This window comes from Bombina bombina, chromosome 4, assembly GCF_027579735.1.
Source record: "Bombina bombina isolate aBomBom1 chromosome 4, aBomBom1.pri, whole genome shotgun sequence".
Classification (NCBI taxonomy): domain Eukaryota; kingdom Metazoa; phylum Chordata; class Amphibia; order Anura; family Bombinatoridae; genus Bombina; species Bombina bombina.
In genome coordinates, this window is record NC_069502.1 from 294,809,922 (window position 1) to 294,822,825 (window position 12,904).

Consider the following 12,904-nt stretch of genomic DNA (forward strand, 5'->3'; position numbering starts at 1 on the left):
TTATTCTTTTCAGTTCCCTATGTTTTATTTTAACAACAACAACACTTCTTCATATAAAATAATTTCACTTCCTCATACTAACTGCCTCTATAAATTGTGATATCAACCTTTCTCTCCCCTATCCACTTTCCCCTTCTTAATTCTTATTCTGGTCTAGGAACTAAATGAATATTTAGCATTTAGAACAAACTGGAATATCTAATGACACAAATAAACATATTGCAATATACAAAACAGGTACACTCTTAATTATATATAACTATAAGAATACTGGAACTTTTTGTTAGCTGATCTCTTTTATGGTAGCCCAGGTGGGTAGGATATACCAGTGGTACAGGGGTTGCTAGTAAATAGGGAACAGGGATTTGGAGTAGGGCTGGGGTTGCTGGTGATGCTTGTGGGCAGAACATGCTACCTGGGTAGAAGATGCATAAGAGGTGGATGATGCCAGATTAATTGTGGAGGGTGCTAGTGCAGTAAAGGTTTATTGCTGTTTGAGGTTGTGCTTAATTTTTACTACTGTGGGGAGTGGGGCTAAGATGATCAAAGGAATACAGTGGCGTATACGTTCTACTGACACCTGAGTTTTAGCCTGTCTTGCAGATGGTGTAGTGACTGACTTTACATTCTTGAACTGCCTTGACTCACTGCTGCTACTACAATCCACGTGACAAGCTACCTCAAACCTTATGACTCTGCACCCTCAACCTGTAGACTGGAAACTCTTCAGATTAGGGCCCTCTTCCTCTAGATCTCTATAGTCTGTTATGTTTTTGTATCTTATCACAAGCCCTTGTCATTGTATAACCCTATCTATTCCAGCGCTATGGAATTTGGCAGCGCTATACAAATAAATGATAATAATAATAATATGTACCCAGCACTACAAAATTTTGAGGCACTATACAAATAAATATTAATAATAACAATAATAAGTCAAAGCATGAGTAATATAAAGGGGTTTGCTAGGGAATAGTAATAGTTTTCTAGAGATTGCAGAAGGAGGGTAATGCTGACAAAATAATTTACCTTTTGGACTTCATAATGGAAATTAACAAAATTGAAATATCTTGTTACTATAGATGTTTAGTATCCCATTTGTTTTTAAAACTGTTTTCAGCAATGTTAGAAATATGTATCGGTATTGTCACAAATCATTGCAATATAGTTGAGATCTTGCTAAAGGTATAATTCAACACTTTTTTAGAACACTTGAACTAACTGCTAAACTGACTAGCTGCCAATAGAGAACAAGTAGTATTAACTCTTTCATGTGTTTGTTAAATAAAGTAAGAGATAAACACTAAATTTAGTTACACTTAAAACTGTCGTAAAAATCCCCAAGATATTAAAAACAATGTTATAATGTTGTAAATCTACTGTATGCTTGTAAGCCAGTAGTCTGTCTTCCTGGCTCCGGAGGTTTCTAATTTCACCTTGTTAAAAATAAAAAGATTTTGCATACATAACTTTAGCTGTAGGCAAATATTGGAGGGAGGTCTGAAGAGGTATAGGATTGCAAACAGATGGGTCCTAAAAGGAAACACAGAGAAGGGGCTGCATCATGTGAACTACAAAGGATCCAGTAGTAAGTAATCAGCAAAAGCGCTACACAGGAGCAGAAACTCACGTATGTGCTAGTGGAAGCAGTCTGAACAGTTAGAAGTGGTCCAACACACTTTCTTTCCGGCAACTTCAGGATCCCAGATAGTGGGCTGTATAATTAATGATAACATTATACACCAATGATAATCTGGAATGTGATCCAATAGTAATGCTGTTTATTAAAAATATAAAAAGTTTTAAACAAATGAACACTTTGTCATCTCTCTGGCAACAAAATTATGCAACATGTTTCTCAGCGTTTAATGCAGTTTCATCAGGCATACTTGTCTCAAATAGGTGTTCACATTAAGTACATAATAAAAGCCTGTCAGATGGTGTATAACAAACTCCTCCTAAATAGGAATGTGTCCCAAGTTAATGTATTCCTATTCAGTAATTTAACCTTTTCCATATATAGGGCATATAGTCATATATTACACAGATCTAGTAGTTGTTTACTGATCATTATCCTCGATTGCCGATCACAGTGGCATTCTTTTCTGGCATCTTTTTTTGGTCAACACTATTCACTACATGTTTGCGCCTACCCCAATCATGAACTGTGGGGTGCATCTAAAACAAACAAAAAAACAAAACGCAACTTGATTCAAGGTGATAATATTTTTAACCTAGGTTAACCAATGTCCTCTCCTGGATATCAATTGCTGTTCGTCTGATTAAACAAAGCAAAGAGTTACTAGAGGAAGCACACCTCCACAATAGAGTGTGCGATACAATGACCATCAGAGTGGTGCAAATCTTTCCTATGCATTTCATCTGCAAAGTCTGAGCAGACTTGTTCAGGAACATAAGCATTAGCTATATTAACAGTGTGTCAATTCTCGATTAAAAATTCTCCTAAACCGGGAATGACATATGGGAGCCGCTGTGTATTAGTCTACATCAGTATGTTAGATGGTATAGACTAATACACACCGGCTCCCATATGTTATTTCAGGTTAAGGAAAATTTGTAACTGAAAATTGACACACTTTAGTATAGCTAATTCTTATATCCCTGGAGAAGTCTGCTTGGACTTTGCAGATGAACGCGTAGGAAAGATTAGCACCACTCTGATATTTGATTTGGAGACCAGGGCCTCTAGTTATCAAGGACAGTGCGGATCAGGTCCGACAGACCTCGCTGAATACGGCGAGCAATACACTCGCCGTATTCAGCATTGCACCAGCATCTCACAAGAGCTGCTGGTGCAACGCCACCCCCTGCAGACTCGCGGCCAATGGGCCGCCAGCAGGGAGGTGTCAATCAACCCGATCGTACTCGATCGGGTTGATTTCTGGGCCCGGCAATGTCTGTCCGCCTGCTCAGAGCAGGCGGACAGGTTATGGAGCAGCGATCTTTGTGACCGCTGCTTCATAACTGCTGTTTCTGGTGAGTCTGCAGGCTCGCCAGAAACACGGGGCATCAAGCTCCATTCGGAGCTTGATACAAATGCCCCCAGGACTGTAACGGACATTGTATTGCACACTCTATTGTGGTGGTGGGCTTCCTCTAGGAACAATTTGCTTTGTTTTATCGGACTTACAGCAATAGATATCAAGGACAATCAAACAGAAGCTAAATAGAAACAGTCACACTCATTTGAAAAAAAAGAACAATTGCCTCTTTCAAATACAGGGTCTCATGTCCATCTTTGCTATAGGCAGTAGAGAAGCTCCACCATCCATAATTGTGTTCCTTATACATATATGTCTTGTGTTTGTGTTCACTGTTGCTATTGTGATCATCTAACAGGTACCTGGGCCCATGAATCATCACTTTGAAGTGGGGGTCTCTTCTTTGGTCACTTGGCATTTTTTGGTGTTCATAGGGAGATCTATATTGTCCCTTTTAGAGACCAAATTACCGAAACATCATCTAGAAAACAGGTGATTGCATATGCAATGTATTTTCTGCATGCCGTATATGTCATCTTTAAGGCACAGGTGCTCCTTATGCACTAAATATATGACAAGTGATTTCCATTTTGATGGCAATCACATACAGAGGAATGGAACATTAGACCTTAAAACAGGGCCTTATTGAAGCCTGTAATCATTTTTATTAGGTCAATAGCTTCGACTGAAGTTAACATGAGTTATTAATTATTATTTTTTATTCAGTATGTACTGAAGCAGAGAATTAATGGTGATCTAAGAAAAGAGAGTACCCCAATTTCAATATCATCCTTCTTTAAGTAATCCAGCGACAGACAGCCCGAATGGTACATATTTTAACCATTTCTGATGGTGATCACCTATTATACATATTCTTCAAATTATGGGACTCCTTTAAACACCCCTCACTCACAAACAAAACTCCCTGCTGCATAATTGTTAAAGGTTATTAACATGGTTAAGCTGGTTTTAACTGTCATCATCAAATTAAAAACTTAATGTCCTTCTATGTGGTGCAGTGCCCCAAAAAAAAGTGCCTCCTCCCATAATATGAACAGTTTCTTATTGCATGTGATATCCTCATGTACTATGATATCATCTCACACACATAGGTCCAGTGTACGCTATCAATATATATGCCCTACTCTATAAGTAGCGCACACTCTTGTATTACAAATCTAGCATTTTAAGTGAATGGTTAATTTCCAGTGAATGTTAAAAGCGGCCAACATCTCTTTATCGTGTCCTATACTTTCAATGGCCGCGATGTCAATAGATAATAAATAAAAAGTCATGCGATAAGGGGGCTGTCAGAAGAGGCTTAGCTATAAGGTAATCAAAGGTAAAAAGTATATTAATATAACCATGTTGGTTGTGCAAAACTGGGGAATGGGTAATAAAGGGATAATCCATCTTTTTAAACAATAACATTTTTGGAGTTGACTGTCCCTTTAAGTCTGCAGACAACAAGGCTAGCCACGGTCTTAATGCTAGTATAAAATGCATTGTTTAGCAGTTGTTATCAGTTGAAGCCACTTACGAAAAAAAAAAATCTTGAGTTAGCCTTGAGAATTCAGCAGGTTGCAATTCAAGTTTTGAGAATTAAAATATCTTTAATTTTAAGAGCTAAATTACATGAAAGTTAACTGCAAAGTTGTTTCATTACTCATAACTAAATATTTTATATAAAAATAGAAAGATATTTTTGTCCCTTTAATTAATTTTATTTTTGACTATTCCAATATAAATGCATAATTTTTAAATAAAGTAAATCACATTACCGTTCTTCCTATCTTCAAAGTATCTTGAAAAGAGAAAACAGATTCACAGATCTTGTGCTCCAATGATCGAAAGTGCCGCGAGGCAGCAAAATATTACAAAGGGATTTGCCATGATGTTGAGCAAGCTGGAGAGATATTCCAAGCTGCTGACATCATTATTAACAGGCGGCATTGCCAAGATTTGTTTTACTATACATCCCAATGGGGGGGATGCTGGCAATAAGACATGTGCAACGCTAACAATATTGTTTCGTTTTCATTATCCCCACATCGTCAACACAAACTAAACCTATTAACCTCTAAACCGCCATTCACCGACATTGCCGACACTAAATAAAGCTACTAACCTCTAAACCGCCATTTCCTGACATCGCTGACACTAAATAAAGCTATTAACCCCTAAACCGCCGCCCCCACATCGCCAACACTAACTAAACCTATTAACCCCTAAACTGCCGTAACCCACATTACCAACACTAACTAAACCTAAAAAAAAAAGATAGAGAGGGGGCGCCCTAAGTGTAAGAGAGGGAATGTGACCAAATAAATCTATACTTATATATCTATATATTAAGTACCTGTGTTAGAGATTGGTACTAACAAATCTGAAAAATACTAGTGAGAAATCAATGTAATATGCTGTGTATACCAATATCAATGTGAATAAAGAGTGGTAAATAATACAATGTGCAATATTATGCAGTAAAAATTAGTGACAATGTAATACAAAGTGAAACAAATAATATGCAATCATACAAACACAATGGTAATAAAGTGAAAGTCTCTATTGGGATGGGAGGCAGCTATCTGTGGTGATCCAGGCCAGGATCCAGGAGCGGCAATCTATGAAAAGAAAAAACAGAAGCGCCACATGGCCCAATATTGTTTGTTCAGAGATGGATAAATCTTAAGGTGATGAGTAAACTCACGTTTAGTAGAGCACCTCAATTAGTGCTAGATATACGGTCTGGGATCTATTAGGTCACCCAGAAGACCAACCTCCTGCACAGGAACTGATGTCTATAAGGCGAGAGGGAGACACAGGTGCCAATATGGCCTAGTATTGCTGGTGCAAAGGTGTCAATACAAGCAAAGAGAAGAATAATACTCACAAAGTGTGAAGCACCTCTTGTGGTGCTATAGAGGCATGAAGGGGTCAATTCAGTCACCCAACAGACTTCTAGCCAGAGATACAAATGGATCCAAAGGCACAAAGGATCCCACAACTGGTCCTCGTTTTTCTGGACCAGTTGTGGGATCCTTTGTGCCTTTGGATCCATTTGTATCTCTGGCTAGAAGTCTGTTGGGTGACTGAATTGACCCCTTCATGCCTCTGTAGCACCACAAGAGGTGCTTCACACTTTGTGAGTATTATTCTTCTCTTTGCTTGTATTGACACCTTTGCACCAGCAATACTAGGCCATATTGGCACCTGTGTCTCCCTCTCGCCTTATAGACATCAGTTCCTGTGCAGGAGGTTGGTCTTCTGGGTGACCTAATAGATCCCAGACCGTATATCTAGCACTAATTGAGGTGCTCTACTAAACGTGAGTTTACTCATCACCTTAAGATTTATCCATCTCTGAACAAACAATATTGGGCCATGTGGCGCTTCTGTTTTTTCTTTTCATAGACTAACTAAACCTATTAACCTCTAAAGTTCAGTTCCCCGACATCGCCGGCACTAAATTAAACAGCAAAAGAAGATATCCATAGATTCTCAGTCCAGGTGTATTAAAAAACGATCTTTATTTAGTTATCCATAAAATGAAAAAACAGCAACAGGCTGCAAGTGAAGGGTAAACGCACAGGACAGAGTAGTCTGACCGGTTTCGGTCGTTTAGACCGTAAGCATAGACCTTAATCTAACACATATGTGTCATTTATTTAAAACAAGCTAAGAACAAACTCATTGGTGGGTACCAGTGAGAACTCAGATTAACCCTGTATTTACAATGATGACTAGAAGAGAAATACTCTAAAGAGTGTCATAGGTAACTACAGAATTATAAATGCCATAAACACATACAGCCAGATTACGAGCTTTGCGTTATGGCTGGCTCGCTAATAACTTGTACGTTATTTTCACCTCTCACCTTTCATAGCGCTGCTATTACAGGTTTACAAAAAAACGGCTTGTGAGGGCGATATGGTTGTGTTGAGCTCCATACCTCACCCAAATACAAGCAGTGGTTTTTTTTTTTCAAATAATTTTTATTGAAGTCATAAACATATACAACAGAAAGGGTATGCCCCAAGACATTTACAAATAAGTGCATATACAGTATCGTTAGAAAAGAATTTACAAAAAGCACCCTGTAGAAAGGGCATTATAAAGCCATATAGCTCAAACATTATTATAAGAGTTGGGCAATCTATAGCAAGACTTCAGTTTTATAATAAAGGTAGTAAAAACAAAAATGGTCCTCTCTATGCCGTATAGAAAGTAAAGTAGAGTATCTATTCAAGTAAAATTAGGGCCAGGGGGGAGTTAGCTTTATAGTTTTATGGGGGGGGGAATGCAGCGGGCGAGAGCCGCTTGAAACAGAGTGGGGGTGGTGGGGGTGGAGGTGGAGGGCGGAGCCAGTCAGCATGTCAGGTTTGCAAATATGGGGAACAACATAAAAAGAAGTATGAGTTATAACATAGTTATTGGGATGGGAATATATATGAACATCATCCATTCTTTGGAGGAGTATGGCGTCAGGGCTAGTAGGACATAACGCTGTTGTATAATATGTTTAAACAGATAAGTGCCTGAGATCAGCAAAGATAAGTCCTAAGTAGTGTAAGTCTGTACACATAAAGAACAGTCCTGAAGAAGAAATACAAACATTCAAAACTTCCTATAAACTTCAAAATCTATTAACCATTAAACGCCATATAAACTTATCTTAGCATTAGAATTTCAACAGCTGCCGAGAGGAGGAAAGTCACCACAGTTATTACATAAAGGTCCGTAACAGAGAGGGCATGAGCTATTAATCACAAAATGTAAATGATGCAAATAGACTATTGTTAACCAATACCGGACCTGTGCTATTCCAAAGTAAATAAAGTTAAGCTCTATGCGGAAGGCTAATGGTAATAATATTACGTGTCTCACTAAAAGCAAGCACAAACATACACAGGAATATAGTATAAATATGTAAGGTTGAGCTCCACTTAGAGATATAGAAAATGTATACATAATCCAACATTATTGAAAACAGACAGAAATTGCATGCTTAGGGAGTTATGAAGTGTCAAAAGGATTTCTCATCATGGCATATTAAGTGCATACATCATTCTATAACGTGGATAGATTTAGTGAGACATTTAACAAAATAACATATATAGCTCAATATATACAGTAGATAAATAGCATCATTTGTCATTAACCTCAAGAGTGGCAAGACATTATGTAAAATGGAGCTGTAGAAGTTCTCTTGCCTCCTATAGGAAAGCAGGAAATCGCTAGCAGCAGTATCAAAACATAAAGAGGTAATAGCAAGGCATATGGCTAGAATTCTGTGGGCACATTCGAATCAGAGTAGAAAACGGCAAGTGGCTTAATATTGGTCACACAGCTTCCATCGCTCTACTGATTAGGGGTTGCAAGTTAGATGCACTCACTCTCCTACATAGCCCCAAAAGTTACAATATCGGTAATGCATAATATGTAGTGCCTAGCTGTCTGGAATAATACAAAGTCCTGACTCCTGGATATGCTAACAGAACATGCTTGCCCCAAACAGGGACTTATCTAACACAATGAATGGAAACAGAATGCAAAGGCATATATAAAAAATTAACTGTTAAAAGATGAACTCGAAGCAGACCATCTTCAATCGCTATTAGCCACTTGTACAGTTTATCGATACCGTCTCTGTTCAATAGTGGGAGATAGATTATGCAGACATAAGAAATGGCTGCTAGATAGATCTTGCAGAGAAACGTCAAAAGCTGCATTGCTGGTAGTCACATAATCTAAAAGTACAGCGGAATGATACAAAAAGAAAAGAAAAAGCCCCTCGCAAACAGATATCATAAGTCCCGTGATTTTCCAACCTGTGATAACACGTCTAGTTGCAGGTGAGGAAGAGTTGGGTGCCTAATATATCGGGGCTGGAACCAAGAGTTTTCCCCACACCAGCTCTTGTTTTCATCGGCACACTTGCTGTTGAATAGATCCACCAATATGCGGTAAGAGCCCTCAGAATAAGCAAACTGGATCCAATGTCCATCAGTGGCCCAGGTGCATGTAGTTTCTCCTTCTGGCTTACGATCACACTCAGGGGTCGAGTCGCACATTGGGGATGCCAATAAGGGCTGGAGATGTAGCTGTAGTCGCTTAGGTTCCCGTTGGAGTCCACTATTAGCTCAGCTCCCGACATAGTTAGGGTGCCTGAAAAGAAAAATGGAAATAAGGGAGCCATAACAATATCTTGTTCTGTGTAATATTATTATACTAGAGGTGCAGACCCTATATAACTAATTTCAACAAATATATATGTAGGGAGAAAATAAGGAGAAGTAGTCCTTATAAAAAGATAGGGAATTCAGCACTCTCATATACACATTTAAAGAAACAGAGATATAAATATCTCAAGGTAACAACCTAAGTATTAAAATAAATAGAGCTGAGTGTGGAGCCAGGTGGAAACCCAGAATAAAGACTTGACAACTAGCATGCTTACATGGTACTCATAATTTTTTTATTTACAAAAAGCAACAATTTCCTTAATAAAGGTAATGTGACCAACAAAATTTATTCAAAAACAAATTTGAGCTAAAAAGCTAAGTGAGACGTCTCATAGGAAAATTAAATGTCTATTGATGAATGGCTAAATATAATAGTGACAATGCAACACCTCTATTAGAGGACAACCCCAAAAGAAAGAGTAATGTGAGGGTAATGTTGTCATAATAATATCATGAGGATCTATGCAGTTCAAGGAGTGAAAGATAAACACAGGAAAAGTCTTTACACAATCATATGCAGCATGTAAATATACCAAGTCTTAAAACACAACACCAAAATCAGAGGACAGTCCCAAAGTTAAGGGTTAGTACTGTCATGATATAAATATAGGATCTATGGCCTAGATTTGGAGTTTGGCGGTAGCCGTGAAAACCAGCGTTAGAGGCTCCTAACGCTGGTTTTAGGCTAACTCCGGTATTCGGAGTCACTCAAAATAGGGTCTAACGCTCACTTTTCAGCCGCGACTTTTCCATACCGCAGATCCCCTTACGTAAATTGCGTATCCTATCTTTTCAATGGGATTTTTCTAACTCCGGTATTTAGAGTCGTGTCTGAAGTGAGCGTTAGACATCTAACGACAAAACTCCAGCCACAGGAAAAAAGTCAGTAGTTAAGAGCTTTCTGGGCTAACGGTTTATAAAGCTCTTAACTACTGTGCTCTAAAGTACACTAACACCCATAAACTACCTATGTACCCCTAAACCGAGGTCCCCCCACATCGCCGCCACTCGATTAAATTTTTTTAAACCCTAATCTGCCGACCGCCACCTACGTTATACTTATGTACCCCTAATCTGCTGCCCCTAACACCGCCGACCCCTGTATTATATTTATTAACCCCTAACCTGCCCCCCACAACGTCGCCTCCACCTACCTACACTTATTAACCCCTAATCTGCCGACCGCAAAGCGCCGCCACCTACGTTATCCTGATGTACCCCTAATCTGCTGCCCCTAACACCGCCGACCCCTATATTATATTTATTAACCCCTAATCTGCCCCCCACAACGTCGCAGCCAGCTACCTACAATAATTAACCCCTAATCTGCCGACCGCAAAGCGCCGCCACCTACGTTATCCTTATGTACCCCTAATCTGCTGCCCCTAACACCGCCAACCCCTATATTATATTTATTAACCCCTAATTTGCCCCCCACAACGTCGCCTCCACCTGCCTACACTTATTAACCCCTAATCTGCCGACCGGAGCTCACCGCTATTCTAATAAATGTATTAACCCCTAATGCTAAGTCTAACCCTAACACTAACACCCCCTAAGTTAAATATAATTTTAATCTAACGAAATTAATTAACTCTTATTAAATAAATTATTCCTATTTAAAGATAAATACTTACCTGTAAAATAAATCCTAATATAGCTACAATATAAATTATAATTACATTGTAGCTATTTTAGGATTAATATTTATTTGACAGGCAACTTTGTAATTATTTTAACCAGGTACAATAGCTATAAATAGTTAAGAACTATTTAATAGCTACCTAGTTAAAATAATTACAAAATTACCTGTAAAATAAATCCTAACCTAAGTTACAATTAAACCTAACACTATACTATCATTAAATTAATTAAATAAAATACCTACAATTACCTACAATTAAACCTAACACTACACTATCAATAAATAAATGAAATACAATTCCACAATTTAAATGAAATACAATGAAATAAACTAACTAAAGTACAAAAAATAAAAAAGAACTAAGTTACAAAAAATAAAAAAATATTTACAAACATAAGAAAAATATTACAACAATTTTAAACTAATTACACCTACTCTAAGCCCCCTAATAAAATAACAAAGACCCCCAAAATAAAAAATGCCCTACCCTATTCTAAATTACTAAAGTTCAAAGCTCTTTTACCTTACCAGCCCTGAACAGGGCCCTTTGCGGGGCATGCCCCAAGAAGTTCAGCTCTTTTGCCTGTAAAAAAAAAAACATACAATACCCCCCCCCCCAACATTACAACCCACCACCCACATACCCCTAATCTAACCCAAACCCCCCTTAAATAAACCTAACACTAAGCCCCTGAAGATCTTCCTACCTTATCTTCACCATACCAGGTTCACCGATCCGTCCTGAAGAGCTCCTCCGATGTCCTGATCCAAGCCCAAGCGGGGGGCTGAAGAGGTCCATGATCCGGCTGAAGTCTTCATCCAAGCGGGAGCTGAAGAGGTCCATGATCCGGATGAAGTCTTCATCCAAGCGGGAGCTGAAGAGGTCCATGATCCGGATGAAGTCTTCTATCAACGGCATCTTCAATCTTCTTTCTTCGGGAGCCATCATCTTCCATCTGACGCGGAACATCCTCTTCTCCCGACGCCTACTAGCCGAATGACGGTTCCTTTAAGGGACGTCATCCAAGATGGTGTCCCTCGAATTCCGATTGGCTGATAGGATTCTATCAGCCAATCGGAATTAAGGTAGGAATATTCTGATTGGCTGATGGAATCAGCCAATCAGAATCAAGTTCAATCCGATTGGCTGATCCAATCAGCCAATCAGATTGAGCTCGCATTCTATTGGCTGATCGGAACTATTTAATAGCTATTGTACCTGGTTAAAATAATTACAAAGTTACCTGTAAAATAAATATTAATCCTAAAATAGCTATAATATAATTATAATTTATATTGTAGCTATATTAGGATTTATTTTACAGGTAAGTATTTAGCTTTAAATAGGAATAATTTATTTAATAAGAGATAATTAATTTCGTTAGATGTAAATTATATTTAATTTAGGGGGGTGTTAGGGTTAGACTTAGCTTTAGGGGTTAATACATTTATTAGAATAGCGGTGAGCTCCAGTCGGCAGATTAGGGGTTAATAATTGAAGTTAGGTGTCGGCGATGTTAGGGAGGGCAGATTAGGGGTTAATACTATTTATTATAGGGTTAGTGAGGCGGATTAGGGGTTAATAACTTTATTATAGTAGCGTCAGGTCCGGTCGGCAGATTAGGCGTTAATAAGTGTAGGCAGGTGGAGGCGACGTTGTGGGGGGCAGATTAGGGGTTAATAAATATAATATAGGGGTCGGCGATGTTAGGGCAGCAGATTAGGGGTACATAGGGATAATGTAAGTAGCGGCGGTTTTAGGGGTTAATAATAATATGCGGGGGGCGGCAGATTAGGGGTTAATAAGTGTAAGGTTAGGGGTGTTTAGACTCGGGGTACATGTTAGAGTGTTAGGTGCAGACGTAGGAAGTGTTTCCGCATAGCAAACAATTGGGCTGCGTTAGGAGCTGAACGCGGCTTTTTTGCAGGTGTTAGGTTTTTTTTCAGCTCAAACAGCCCCATTGTTTTCTATGGGAGAATCGTGCACGAGCACGTTTTTGAGGCTGGCCGCT